Genomic DNA, 14,235 nt, shown 5'->3' with positions numbered 1-14,235 from the left:
AGACAGACTTATCTATCTTATTCACTACTAACTTTTTATGAAACTTAAATTTCTCGCGTTTTCGTTCGACAAAACATTTTTTTGTTATTATTATTAATACTATTTCTTTTCAGGCAATGAGCAAGTTTGCGTACTTCCTCAAGAAGTTTTGCCGGATGTTCACAGTTCTGACGTCGGATTGCCTCCTGAGAATGACACTGAAACGGAACTAGAAAGTTTGAAAAGGAAAGTCCACTTGTTGCAGAAGCAACTACACAGTGCGAATGGTAAAATTGGTACAATGGCGGCATTTGTGAAACCTTTTTTAAACGACGATCAGATCTCGGCACTGCAGAAAAAAAACCATACGAGGGACAAAGTGCTCACCAGAAATTATTAAGAAGGCTTTGAAAATTCGATTAGCTTGTGGAAGCGTTGAATACAATCCGGTAAGAGAACTGGGACAACCATTACCAAGCGAACGAACTCTACAAAGGAAACCTGAGTCTCTGGCAATCAGTCCAGGTATTTTGGAGGATTTTGTATCCGCTCTTAAAGTGAAGGTAGACACCACGAATCCCTTTGAAAGACATGTTGCAATAATGATGGATGAGATGAGCCTCACGCCAGGCCTAAATTACGACATTTCATCGAAATTCGTAATTGGCTATCCAACACTTCCAGCAGCTAATGGTTCGTATGAAAAACATGCTTGTCACGCCTTGGTATTTATGCTTGGTGGTCTAAGTACGCGATGGAAACAAATTATTGGTTACCATTTCACCAGTAACTCAATTTCAGGTAAAGAACTTCAGTCTTTCCTGTGGCAATTAATTGTGAAGTGTGAAGCGATTGGTCTGATGGTAGAAGTTATTGTATCAGGTATGGGTGGACAAAATCGGGCAGTGTGGCGTGAATGTCGTGTTATTGCTGGTCGTCATAATGAAACAAAGAATTTCTGCCAGCATCCATTTTCTCCAGAGCGGAATCTGTACTTCGTGCCTGACGTAGCTCATATCTTGAAGAATGTGAGGAATCACCTAACTAATTCCGACCACTTTATCCTACCACGGCAAGTAATTGCAGACAATAATTTGGCGGGACCGGTAGTCTCGATTGAGCCTATCACGAAACTGTACGAGTTTGACAAGGAAAAGAAATTAAATATTGCTAGGGATTTAAAAGATAAAGTCATAAGGCCAGGGCATTATAATAAAATTAAGGTTGGTCCTGCTTACGCACTTTTAAATCACAGCGTTGCAGCATCGTTACATTATGCAATAGAGGAACATGTACTTGAAGATTCTGCCACATCAACAGCGTTTTTCATAGCCACAATTTTCCGTTGGTTTAAATTAATGACCTCAAGGAACAGGAAAATTGCCATGTGTAGAACCGTTGAGGACATACACAATGATGGCGTACAGTTCCTTAAGAGTGTCATCTCGCTGTTTGAAAATTGGAAACAGGGGTATCTGGGAACCTGTACAATCTGGAGTTATTCTAGCAACATGCACAGCTATTAATGTCCAGGATTATCTTCTGAACGAAACAGGTTTCCAGTGTGTTCTGTTGTGCAGGCTGTCACAGGATGCTCTGGAAAACCTTTTCAGTATGGTTCGAGCCAGTAATCCTGTTCCAGATTGTCTCAGTTTCAAGATGATACTGCGGCTTATTGCTGTGTCACAGTATTTTCGTCCCAGTCGCCGTGGAAGTTATCAGACGGAAGATGGTGAATTTCTTGTCGACTACTTGGAACACAGACGGACGTACGACGAAGCAGAAGGCACAGACGATGCAGACTTGCTTGCAAGTGCGAATTCAGACGTAAGCGATGTTGAAGAAATGCCACCTGAGGAAGCACTGTCTCCACACTATTTAGCAGGCAGAACAACAAAGCAAGTGCAGCAAAAGTATTTGCTTTGTGAAGCGTACCGAGAATCACTTTCACCAAAGGAGAAGTCTGAATGTGAAGCAGTACGAAGACTCACTGAACTAAAAATTACACAGCTCAAGACAGCTTGGAATGCATGTCCCAAGAAATATTTCGCATTATTGAGATGACAGATAAAGTCTTTCGTGTGGATGAAAAACTGTTCCTGGAAGCTAAGTTGTCCCTCCAAGCACTGCAGGCAGTTGCACAGAAGTCATTCGAGGAACTCATTCAGAATATTCCTTCTTCTCACAGTGTTGTGGACAGAGTTGTAGATGAATTTCTGAAGACTCGAATTTACGTTCTTCGGAGGAAATATAACTGCCAGGTACTGAAGGAAGATACAGCAAAGTGCAGTATTGGTATGAGAAATGCAGCAAAGGTATTTTAAGAAGAAGAAATTTATTGTCTTTCACATGTTTTAGCTAAATTGATGCACCGGTAATCTGTAATTTTGTGTTTTTTTTATTTTTAATTACAAATAACTACCATCATTTGTAACAAACAAGCATTAAAAAAGGAAATATGCAAATCGAAGTATGCATTTGTAATTTAATATGTACTGTAAGTCATGTGTGTACCTCAAAGACCTTGACTAGATTCTATCGTTTAAGCATGTAATACTTTTCACAAAGGTCAGCGTGAGAAAAAAATTACTGCTAGCTATATTTATAAGCGTCTATATCTCACAGGGGAACCTCCCCATCGCAACCCCCCTGAGATTTATAATTTGGCACAGTGGATAGGCCTTGAAAAACTGAACACAGATCAATTGAGAAAACAGGAAGAACTTGTGTGGAACTATGAAAAAAATAAGCAAAATATACAAACTGAGTAGTGCATGGGCAAGGAAGGCAACATCAAGGGTAATGCGAGCCCAGGAGCGCCGTGGTCCTGTGGTTAGCGTGAGCAGCAGCGGAACGAGAGGTCCTTGGTTCAAGTCTTCCCTCGAGTGAAAAGTTTACTTTCTTTATTTTCGCAAAGTTATGATCTGTCCGTTCGTTCATTCACGTCTCTGTTCACTGTAATAAGTTTAGTGTCTGTGTTTTGCGACCGTACCGCAAAACCGTGCAATTAGTAGACGAAAGGACGTGCCTCTCCAATTGGAACCGAAAACATTTCATCGCAAGGTCATAGGTCAACCGATTCCTCCACAGGAAAACACGTCTGACATATTCTATACGACACAGGTGACGGCATGTGCGTCACATGACAGGAATATGTTGTCGACCCACCTAACTTGCACACTTGGCGAATGGGCAAAAAGATTCTTCTAGCTTGCCCGATTTAGGTTTTCATGTGGATGTGATAATCACTTCCAAAAAAGTGATGAAAACATAAGAGTGTGTCACATAAACTGCAACAAATGAATGCAACACTTTCACAGTCGCACAGTTTTCTCTGTGCTCTGTCAAAACATATGTTTTTAACGTTTTCAAATTTTTCCGTTTGTAGACCGTCAAATGCTGCATATGTCCAAGCAAATCTGAACATGTCCTGGAATTTTGGAGAGAGAAGTTAATTATGTGTGAGTGCCTGAACTCTGATAATTGTCTGAAAATAAAAAATTGAACTTTTCACTCGAGGGAAGACTTGAACCAAGGACCTCTCGTACCGCAGCTCCTCACGCTAACCACGGGACCACTGCGCTCCTGAGATCGCATTATCCTTGATGTTGCCTACCTTGCGCATGGACTACTCAGTTTGTATATTTTGCTTGTTTTTTCATAGTTGCACAAACTTCTTCCTGTTTTCTCGATTGATGTGTGTTCAGTTTTTCAAGGCCTATCCACTGTGCCAACTTATAACTAAATCTGAGGGGGGTGCGATGGGGAGGTTCCCTTCTCAGTGACAGAGTAGCACATTTTCAGTAAATTTCACAGTAGACGCCGAGTTATCAAGGATGTAACGATTAATAACGACAGTTATTTGTTCACTTAACGCACTGTCGTATTCAGGCGAACTTTACAGTTCCGTCCACAGGGCTGCCATTGCGCAGTAGGCCCAAAATGGCGGCGGCCGGCAGGCTGGCCCTACTCTCCCGTGTAGAGGGCTCCAGCGTGGCGCTGGCTGGCGCGAATGCCGGACATTTGCCACGCCGGACATTTGCCACACTCGCCCCTTCGCCAGGTAGCGAACCCTCAGGTAAGGGACGCCCTTCCTCGCACTTCTTCTGTCCGCTTTCAAACCGCCGTCTCCACATCTTACTCGATACAACCAGGCCGTAAGGGACCTTCTTCTTCGACATCTTGGCCAAATACAGAGCTTCTTTTACGAAATCGGAATATTTATAACTTTTGGGAAACGAAAGCAATACCGAGGATAATGTCAGTATGTAATTACTTCTGCCAAGTATAAATATAGATCCCTCGCCCGTACGGTAGCTTCCTTTCACGCTTACTGATCGCGATAGAAACAGTCCATCGGCAGGGGAGCAACAAGAAAGGAACGATGTAAAGCGAATGCGAATTTATGCTAATCATTTCTTTTTGATCACTGCATTTGTGCCTACTTTAATTATTACAACTGCACGCCCAAAAGACAATAAGTAAAGAAGAAATGGGTATGTGAATGTGGGAAAAGAAGAACGACATACTCCATATTAATTTACTCTCTAAAACGCGGTATCCCTTGCGGTGAAACATTAGTTAATAAAGTGTAGCGGGACAATGTTCAAAACATGACTGAAAATACGTTCACTAAATCGAGATAAGAACATCTATGATTGGCATGTCATCTAAAGCCGACGTACATTTTTAAAATGTTAGAAATAAGGAAATGAGCCGGCCGGTGTGGCCGAGCGGTTCTAGGTGCGTCAGTCTGGAACCGCGAGACCGCTACGATCGCAGGTTCGAATCCTGCCTCGGGCATGGATGTGTGTGATGTCCTCAGGTTGGTTAGGTTTAAGTAGTTCTAAGTTCTAGGGGACTGATGACCTCAGATGTTAAGTCCCATAGTGCTCAGAGCCATTTGAACCATTTTTGAAGGAAATGAAGTAATACAGAACGCTATGCTTGTAACGTACATTGTTGTTCTACATTCTTTAGCTCTGGTATTTACAGGGTCACAGAGAAGCATCCTAGGTTTTCGAGGGAAAAGCTGTAATGGTAATGATCTCCACTACAACAGAAACAACTTAAGGAAAAATAATGTAATGGGTGTTCCAGCTCACAAGCGACATCGAAGCAGGTAGTTCCTGTGACTTAGTATGGACAGAGGTTATATTCGACAATCGGAATAAATTAATAACTGGCTCCTTTTACTGACCGCCGGTCTCAGATGAAACAGTTGCTGAAGAGTTCAAAGAAAACTTGAGTCTCACCACAAACAGGTACGCTACTCATGCAATTATAGTTGGCAGTGACTTCAATCTACCTTCCGTATGTTGACAAAAATACATTTCCAGACCACATTGTAGATATAAAACAACTTCCGTAATTGTTCTAAATGCTTTTTTAAAATTATTTTGAACAATTAGTTCACGAGGCCATTCAAATTGTAAATGGTTACGAAAACACACTTGAACTCTTAGCCACAAATAATCCCGAGCATCACGACGGATACAGGAATTAGTGAAGACACTGTCGTAGCGAGGCTCAATTCCGTAACAAAGAAATTCACCAAAACTAAACGCGAGATATATCTATTTATAAAAGCAACTAAACATTCGGTTGACTTCTTAGAGACAGTCTCCAATCCTTCCAAACTATGTAAGTGAAGACCATATATGGCTGAAGTTGGAAAAAATAGTATCAACAGCAGTCGAGAGATTCATACCAAATAAATTAATAAGAGACGGAATTGATCCCACATGGTACACAAAACACGACAGAATGCTGCTCCAGGAGCACCGAAAAAGGCAAGCATAATTTAAACGAACGCAAAATCGCCCAGATTCGCGAAGTTTTGCTGAGGCTCGAAATTTGGTGTCCATTTCAATGCGAGATGCATTTAGAAGTTTGCACAACGAAACTCTCTCTAGAAATGTGGCGGAAATTACCAACAGATTCTGGTTCTGTGGTAAGTAAACCAGCGGAAAGGGTCAGTAGGCGATGGGGAGGAGGAGGAGGGGGAGACAAGAGACCAAAACCTTCGGAGCAGGTAAAATCGAGGCAAATGTCCGCCGTGGCAAACGTCCGCACACCGGCAGACGCACCGCCGCGCGGGATTAGCCGAGCGGTCTGAGACGCTGCAGTCGTGGACTGTGCGGCTGGTCCGGCGGATGTTCGAATTCTCCCTCGAGCGTGGGTGTGTGTGTTTGTCCTTAGGATAATTTAGGTGAAGTAGAGTGTAAGCTTATGGACTGACGACCTTAGCCGTTAAGTCCTGTAAGATTTGACACACATTTGGACATTTCTGCAGACGCGCGACCGGCTGGCAGGCGGCAGCAGCGGCGCTACTCACCCTGCAGGCGGGGCGGAGCAGAGCGACGCGGAGCGAGGCGAGGCAGCGCAGCCGGCGGCAGCCGCTCTTATACACCTGCCGCGTGACGTCACGCCGGCCGGCTTATCTGCCGCGGGAGCACGCTTGCGCAATCCGCCCTTCGGATCCCAGAGGCACGTTCCATTCCCACGGGGTGTGATATGTCGCAATACACTCGATAACTGGATTAAACTCGACATCCTCGAGATTGAAAATTTTGTTTCGGTTTCAGTTTGAACAACGTCAAACAGAACCTTTCGGCCCTCGATGTAGAAAATGGTTCAAATGGCTCTGAGCACTACGGGACTTAACTTCTGAGGTCATCAGTGCCCTAGAACTTGGAACTACTTAAACCCAACTAACCTAAGGACATCACACACATCCATGCCCGAGGCAGGATTCGAACCTGCGACCGGAGGAGTCGCGCAGTTCCTGACTGTAGCGTCTAGAACCGCTCAGCCATTCCGGCCGGAGACTAGATGTAGAATGACCGCGATTGTATCACAAATGATTGTCAGTCCGTTCTGCTTCATTCCAGTGAGTATCATGCCACGAAACGGACTCCCGAAATCTATTATAGTTTTTTTGACATAAGATTGAACACTTTGCCTGCTGATGGAATTTCTACAGCTGGAAGAACAGCGATTAAGGACACTTCTTGTGGATCTACTGCGTAATAACGAGGATACACGATTAAAGTTTGTAGGTGATTTGGGGTGTACAGGGCGCCACATTCAGTTCACGGAGCTGCCACCTCTGCCGTCAGCAGTCGCTCTGCTGTGGCTGGCCAGCAAGCTGAACCCAGCTGAGGCGGCAGGTGCGGCACATGCCTCCACGGTGCTGCAGCTGTGAGCCAGAGGCCGCCGCAGTGGCTGCCAGGTGGTGGCGTCCCAGCCTCACAGCAACCTTATGGTACCTGCTGGAGGATACATTGCCAATCACTGACCCTTCCCCTCTTCCTGTTCCACTCGAGAATGCTTCAAAGCAGCAATGGCTGTGAGTACGCCTCCATGCGTGTTCGACTCTCTCCAATTCTGCCTTCACAGTCTTTTGCGAGATGACTGTTTGTACATTCTAGGGACTTCGACAGTAAACCACACAGTGCTGTGGAGTGCGTCTCTTGCAGCGTCTGCCAGCACACCTGCCTGAGCGTCTCCGTGATGCCTACGTAACGGAACGCGCTGCTCTTCTTTGGATCTCCGTTAATTCCTCTATCAATCCTATCTGCTCCGGATGCCAGACTGACGAGCAATAGTCAAGTATTGGTCGAACGGGTGTTTTGTGAGCTGCCTCCTTTGTGAGTGGACTGCACTTCCAGACAGTCCTTCCAATTACCTTGTATGGCTTTTACCTGCCATTAGTTTCAGATCGCTCTGTACACACACATGTAGATATTTTATGGATGTAATTGCTTCCACTGGTTGTTCTGCAATCCTACAATCATCCAGTAGTCAGTCATTATGCCTATTTATGCGTAATAAATTACATCTGCTTATCTTGAGGGTCAATGGCCACTCCCTGCAAGCAAGTGTCGATCCTCTGTCTCTTGAACAGAACACAACAGCAATTACAACCCAAAGTAGCAGAATATCGAGCAGGATTTAGATCAAACAGATCACGTCTGGAGCAAATTTTCAACCTCACAACCATACTCAAAAAGCGGAGTCTCAGACAAAAAGTGTAGTAAGCACATTTGTACATTTCAAACAGCATACAATTCAGGAGACACGCCCTCACTACTCCAGATTTTCCAAGAGAGGCGATTAGATCCCAAAACACGAGAAATCATAAAACAAACACTCATTGGCACGAAATCTAAAGTAACGTATATGGGGGAGATCTCAGAACCCTTCGACATTCAAACAGGTGTTCAACGTAGTTCTGGACAAAGTTATGGAAGAATGCGAGAAAGAACTCAAGAAATGTGGGGTTTGGAAGCCAATACGACTCGGCATTGCCAAAGACAATGTCTACATACCAGATCTCGCATTTGCAGAATACGTACCAGTACTAACAGAGAATAAGCAGAGGGCAGTGAAACAGCTGGAAGTACTCTAAGAATGTGCGGAAAAAGTAGGTTTACAAGTTTCATTTGAGAAAACTGAATTCTTTTGTTGAAAAACAGAAACTGGAAGCTTGAAAACAAAATTGGGTAAAATTAACAGGGCTCGACATTTTAAATACCTTGGAGAATTCATTGACTGACAGGTGTTGAAACAATCTCACATCAACATCGCCTCCACAAAATTAAAAAGGATTAGGGTTAATGCAAAATCTCTGCAACTAAAAATCAATGTCAAGATGGGCAAAAATTCGACACTACAATACTGTCATAAAACCAGCAATCCGCTATGCAAGCGAAACACTAACTCTTAACAGGAAACAACAACTTGAAGACATCAGAAAAGAAAAGAGAAAGATAATCAGCAAAATTCTAGCAGGAAGACGTAACAAAGGCGGTCACATGCTACAATCGATTAATACAACAGAAAAGTTTTCAAACATCGAAAATGATATTAGCAGAAGGCGAATGAAATTTTTTGGTCATCTCAGCCGACTACCAGAAAATCGATTGACGAAGGGAATAATAGATTATGTAGCCACACAAGAATTCCGCACCTCGGCTAGATGAAATTCGAAAGGACCTAAATAATGGAAACATAGGACTAGCTGACTTCAAGAAAGAGACACTTTCAGACACAAAGAAGACAAATAGGAAGCTATATCAGAGAAACCAAAAGAAAAATAGTACAGACCAAAGGGATCGGATGTGCGTAAACAGGTCTTTTCGGAAAGAATGAATGCGTATTGGAAGAACAAGAAGAACTCAAAGAAAATAATTGATCGAGTTATATGGTCAACTTTTTCCATTTCTGAGGAGAATTCTCCAACAATAACAACACTACATATATATATATATATATATATTACACTGTGATAAAAAAATCGGCGTATAATACTCCATAGTGGCCGGGGTGGCCGAGCGGTTCTAGGCGCTTCAGTGCGGAACCGCGCGACCGCTACGGTCGCAGGTTCGAATCCTGCCTCGGGCACGGATGTGTGTGATGTCCTTAGGTTAGTTAGGTTTAAGTAGTTCTAAGTTCTAGGGGACTGATGACCTCAGCAGTTGAGTCCCATAGTGCTCAGAGCCATTTTTGAACCAATGCACAGTGCTACTCCGAAGCTCGTCCTGTCCTTCCGTCAGCCCCACAGCACTGCAGGCAACGGGGCTCAGGTTGGTGCAGCGTTCCTCGACTTAAGGAAGCCATCTGACACTGTCCCGCACTGCAGCCTGGTGGAAAAAATACCGGATTGCCGAGTATCGGACTACATTTGCGAGTGAATTCAAGAGTTTCTCATAGGTAGAGCTCAAGCTGTCACTCTCAATGGAACAGAATCCTGAGATGTATAGGTAATGTAAGCAATACACTGAGGAAGAGTGTTAGTTTCGTTACTGTTTGCAGTGTATATGAATGATCTAGTAGAAAGCGTCGGAAGCTCTTTGACACTGTTTGCAGGTAGTGCAGTTGTCTGTAAGAAAGTAGCAACGCAGTGTCTATTTCCACAACGACCTGCAGAGCACTGATGAATGGTGCAGGTTGACCCTGAACGTAAATAAATGTACGACATCGCGCGTACGTAGGAGAACAAGGGCACTACTGTACAGCTACTCTGAGCAGCATGTAGGCGTAACTATTCAGAACGGCCTTGAGTGGAACGACCTCACGAAACAAATAGCAGGAAAAGCAGACGCTAAGCCGCCCGGGATTAGCCGAGCGGTCTGAGGCGTTGCAGTCAAGGACTGTGCCGCTGGCCCCGGCGGAGGTTCGAGTCCTCCCTCGGGCATGGGTGTGTGTGTTTGTCCTTAGGATAATTTAGGTTAAGTGGAGTGTAAGCTTAGGGACTGATGACCTTAGCAGTTAAGGCACACAAGATATCACACACATCTGAACATTTTTTGAACAGCAGACGGCAGATTGAGAGGAAGGATCTTAAGGAAGTGTAGCTCATACACGAAGAACCAGGCTTATAAGGCGCTTGTTTGGCCCATTGTTGAGTGTTGTTAGTCAATCTGGGACGCTTACGAGGTAGGTCTGAGAGACGAGAGAGAGAGTATGCAACGAACAGCGGTGTGTTTCGTCAGGTGATCGTTTAGTCGGCGCAGGAGAGCTACAGATATCATCAACAGACCCCAGGGGCAGACGCTACACGAGAGGTGTTGTCTATCTCGCAGTGGTTTACTACTGACATGTCGAGAGAGTACTGTATGGGAAGAGTCGGACAACGCCTCACTGCCTGTCACGTACATCTCGCGATATCAGCGCGCTCGAAAATTCTGGAAATCAGAGCCAGTGCGTGTCTCAGCCACGACTGCTCTTCCCATGCGGCATCCGCGACTGGAAGAGGGGAGGGGCGGGTCAGTTCGTGCGTCCAGAAATACTCTCCAGCGCACGCAGTCACGTGGCTTGCCAACTAGTGATGTACGCGTAGTTTTATAATGTATCTCTGCACATACTATAACTTCTCATGCAAACGTGGAATTCAGCAACAGGCTAACATGACACTCTTTATCTAATTACTAGATATTATTATTGCATTGGTACCTATTTAAAGAGAGGTTTCTGTTTGCAAACGAAGCAAAAAAATACCGTCAGATTTGTTCCAGGTTTCCTTGCAGTCATCGTGAAGTTGCCCTTCCCTGTAGGTCACTGTCTTCGTCTGAGAATGCAGCCGGTGTTCTCCGCTAGAGTGTTTAGTGTGTCGAGGATATCAGCGACCTGTTGTGCCTTCTTGCGGAGGACACGTGGGCACTGTAGTTTCTATAGAGTTTTCGCCTTTAGCACATCGTGCTCTGTTCAGCAAGTCGAAAATTCTCCGAGACAGGCCCATGCCTGAGAAGATACACCGTATTACTTTCTGATAATAAACAACCTACAATGAGCTACCCTAGCTAATACATTTCTGTAGTGTAACAAGGCGTACACGTTGACCTGCGTGTGTTATTAGCCACCCGTCGTGTGTGATACAAGGGGACGATGTCTCACGTGTTACTCTGTTAACGTTTGCCATGTCTCAGAGAGGGATTTAGTCCCATCGGAGGGTCTCCACGTCGGACTGCAGACCCCCCTGCAGAGCCTCCCCCCCGCCCCCAGTCCCCCTCCCCCCGTATCCCACCCCCTGCCGCCCCCCAAAGCCAGGCTGCTCCACACGCAGCCCTCCTGCACGCACTCACCTCTCAGCTGCTCCGTCTCCCAAACCGCCCGAAATGGAGCCGTTTCTCTCCAGTTGGGCCCTCACTATTTCCGAACGGCACAGAATCGCAAATCACTGGCCCTATTGCGCAAGTGTCGACACCCGATAACGGCGACTCGCTTATCAGCTCATCACAGGTCTGGAGTGTTGACTGCCAGGTGCCCACTCACGTTTCCAGATAAGTGCCGGCCTATCAACTTGAGATCAAGGTCTGTGCGACCTGCAAAGAATGCGCCTCTCTTTACGTATAAATAATGTAGAACGTTTTCACATTAAATTCGACATCTTACGTATTTACCAATTTATTGTCGCATGTCATCCCACCCACGTATCACAGCCCTAGAGCACCTCTCGTTTCTAGGAATGCGAAATGTCGGAAGGCTTTTACTGGCCGTTCCCACGTTGGAGGTGCGAGACTGAATACGCGCCGGCCGGACTGGCCGAGCGGTTCTAGGCGCTACAGTCTGGAACCGCGAGACCGCTACGGTCGCAGGTTCGAATCCTGCCTCCGGCATGGACGTGTGTGATGTCCTTACGGTTAGTTAGGTTTAAGTAGATCTAAGTTATAGGGGACTGATGACCTCAGAAGTTAAGTCCCATGGTACTCACAGCCATTTGAACCATTTTCTCTAATAACTTTAAATTCGCTCCTCGAAGTGATCGAGAGGCAAAATTCGGAATGAAAAATGCTTGAAAGTGCTATGGTTTCCCGTGTCTATCCGCTATGTAGCTCACAGCATACACCTACATCTACACAGATACTCCGCAAGCCAACGTACGGTGCGTGGCGGAGGGTACTATGTACCACTACTTGTCGTTTCCTTTCCAGTTCCACTCGCACAGAGAGCGAGAGAAACACGACTGCCTGTATGCCTCCGTGTGAGCCCTGACTTCTCGTAATTTACCTTTGTGGTCCTTACGTGCAGTGTGTACTGGTGGCTCTAGAATCGATAGGCAGTCAGCTTCAAATACCGATTCTCCAAATAGTATTTCTCGAAATAACGTCGCTTTCCCTCCTGGGATTCCCACTTGTGTCCCCGGAGCATCTCCGTAACACGTGTAGTTCGAACCTAGCGGTGACAAACCTAGCAGCCCGCCTCTGAATTGCTTCGTTGTCTTCTTTCAGTCCGACCTGGTAGGGATCCCAAACCCTCCAGCAGTACACAAGTGTACGTCGCACCAGCGTCCTATTTGTGCGATATTGACTGTGGGTACTGAAGTCTTCACGTCTCAAAATCCAGTCGCGAAAACCCAGACAGAGGGTTTTTGTCTTCCTTCCTGACGTCTTCACATTAGCTGCACAGGCCGCGAGTCTGGGTTTCGATGCTTTCGACGCGGCACGCCGAATGAAACAGACGTGCGAGGCAGGACACATTTGTATATCTCATGCAAGAACTGTCAAATATAAACGTACCTCAGCGGGCCGTACATTTATTACAAATTAGACCATTTCGAGAAATTTCGCGTAAGTATACAGGGTGGTCCAATGATAGTGACCGCGCCAAATATCTCACGAAATACGCATCAAACGAAAAAGCTACAAAGAAGGAAACTCGTCTAGCTTGAAGGCGGAAACCAGTTGGTGCTATGGTTGGCCCGCTAGATGGCGCTGCCATAGGTCAAACGGATATCAACTGCGTTTTTTAAAATAGGAACCCCCTTTTTTATTACATCTTCGTGTAGTACGTAAAGAAATATGAATGTTTTGGTTGGACCACTGTTTTCGCTCTGTGATAGGTGGCGCTCTAATAGTCACAAACGTATAAGTACGTGATATCACGTAACATTCCGCCAGTGCGGACGGTATTTGGTTCGTCATACATTACACTTGTTAAAATGGACCGTTTACCAATTGCGGAAAAGGGTAATACGGTGTTGATGTATGGCTACTGTGAGCAAAATGCCCAACAGGCGTGTGCTATGTATGCTGCTCGGTATCCTGGACGACATCATCCAACTGTCCGGACCATTTCACCGGATAGTTACGTTATTGAAGGAAAGAGGGAGTGTTCAGCCACGTGTGAAACGTCAACCATCACCTGGAACAAATGATGATGCCCAAGTAGGTGTTTTAGCTGCTGTCGCGGCTAATCCGCGCATCAGTAGCAGACAAATTGCGCGAGAATCGGGAATCTCAAAAACGTCGGCGTTGAGAATGCTACATCAACATCGATTGCACCCGCACCATATTTCTATGCACCAGGAATGGCATGGCGACGACTTTGAACGTCGTGTACAGTTCTGCCACTGGGCACGAGAGAAATTACGGGACGATGACAGATTTTTTGCACGCGTTCTGTTTAGCGACGAATCGTCGTTCACCAACAGCGGTAACGTAAACCGGCATAAATGCACTATTGGGCAACGGAAAATCCACGATGGCTGCGACAAGTGGAACATCAGTGACCTTGGCGGGTTAATGTATGGTGCGGCATTATGGGAGGAAGGATAATTGGACCCCATTTTATCGATGGCAATCTAAATGGTGCAGTGTATGCTGATTTCCTATGTAATGTTCTACCGATGTTACTACAAGATGTTTCACTGTGTGACAGAATGGCGATGTACTGCCAACTTGATGTATGTCCGGCACGTAGCTCGCGTGCGGTTGAAGCGGTATTGAACAGCATATTTCATGACAGGTTGAT

Source organism: Schistocerca serialis, chromosome 11, assembly GCF_023864345.2.
Source record: "Schistocerca serialis cubense isolate TAMUIC-IGC-003099 chromosome 11, iqSchSeri2.2, whole genome shotgun sequence".
In the NCBI taxonomy this organism is placed as follows: Eukaryota; Metazoa; Arthropoda; class Insecta; order Orthoptera; family Acrididae; genus Schistocerca; species Schistocerca serialis.
This window is presented reverse-complemented; position numbering follows the sequence as displayed.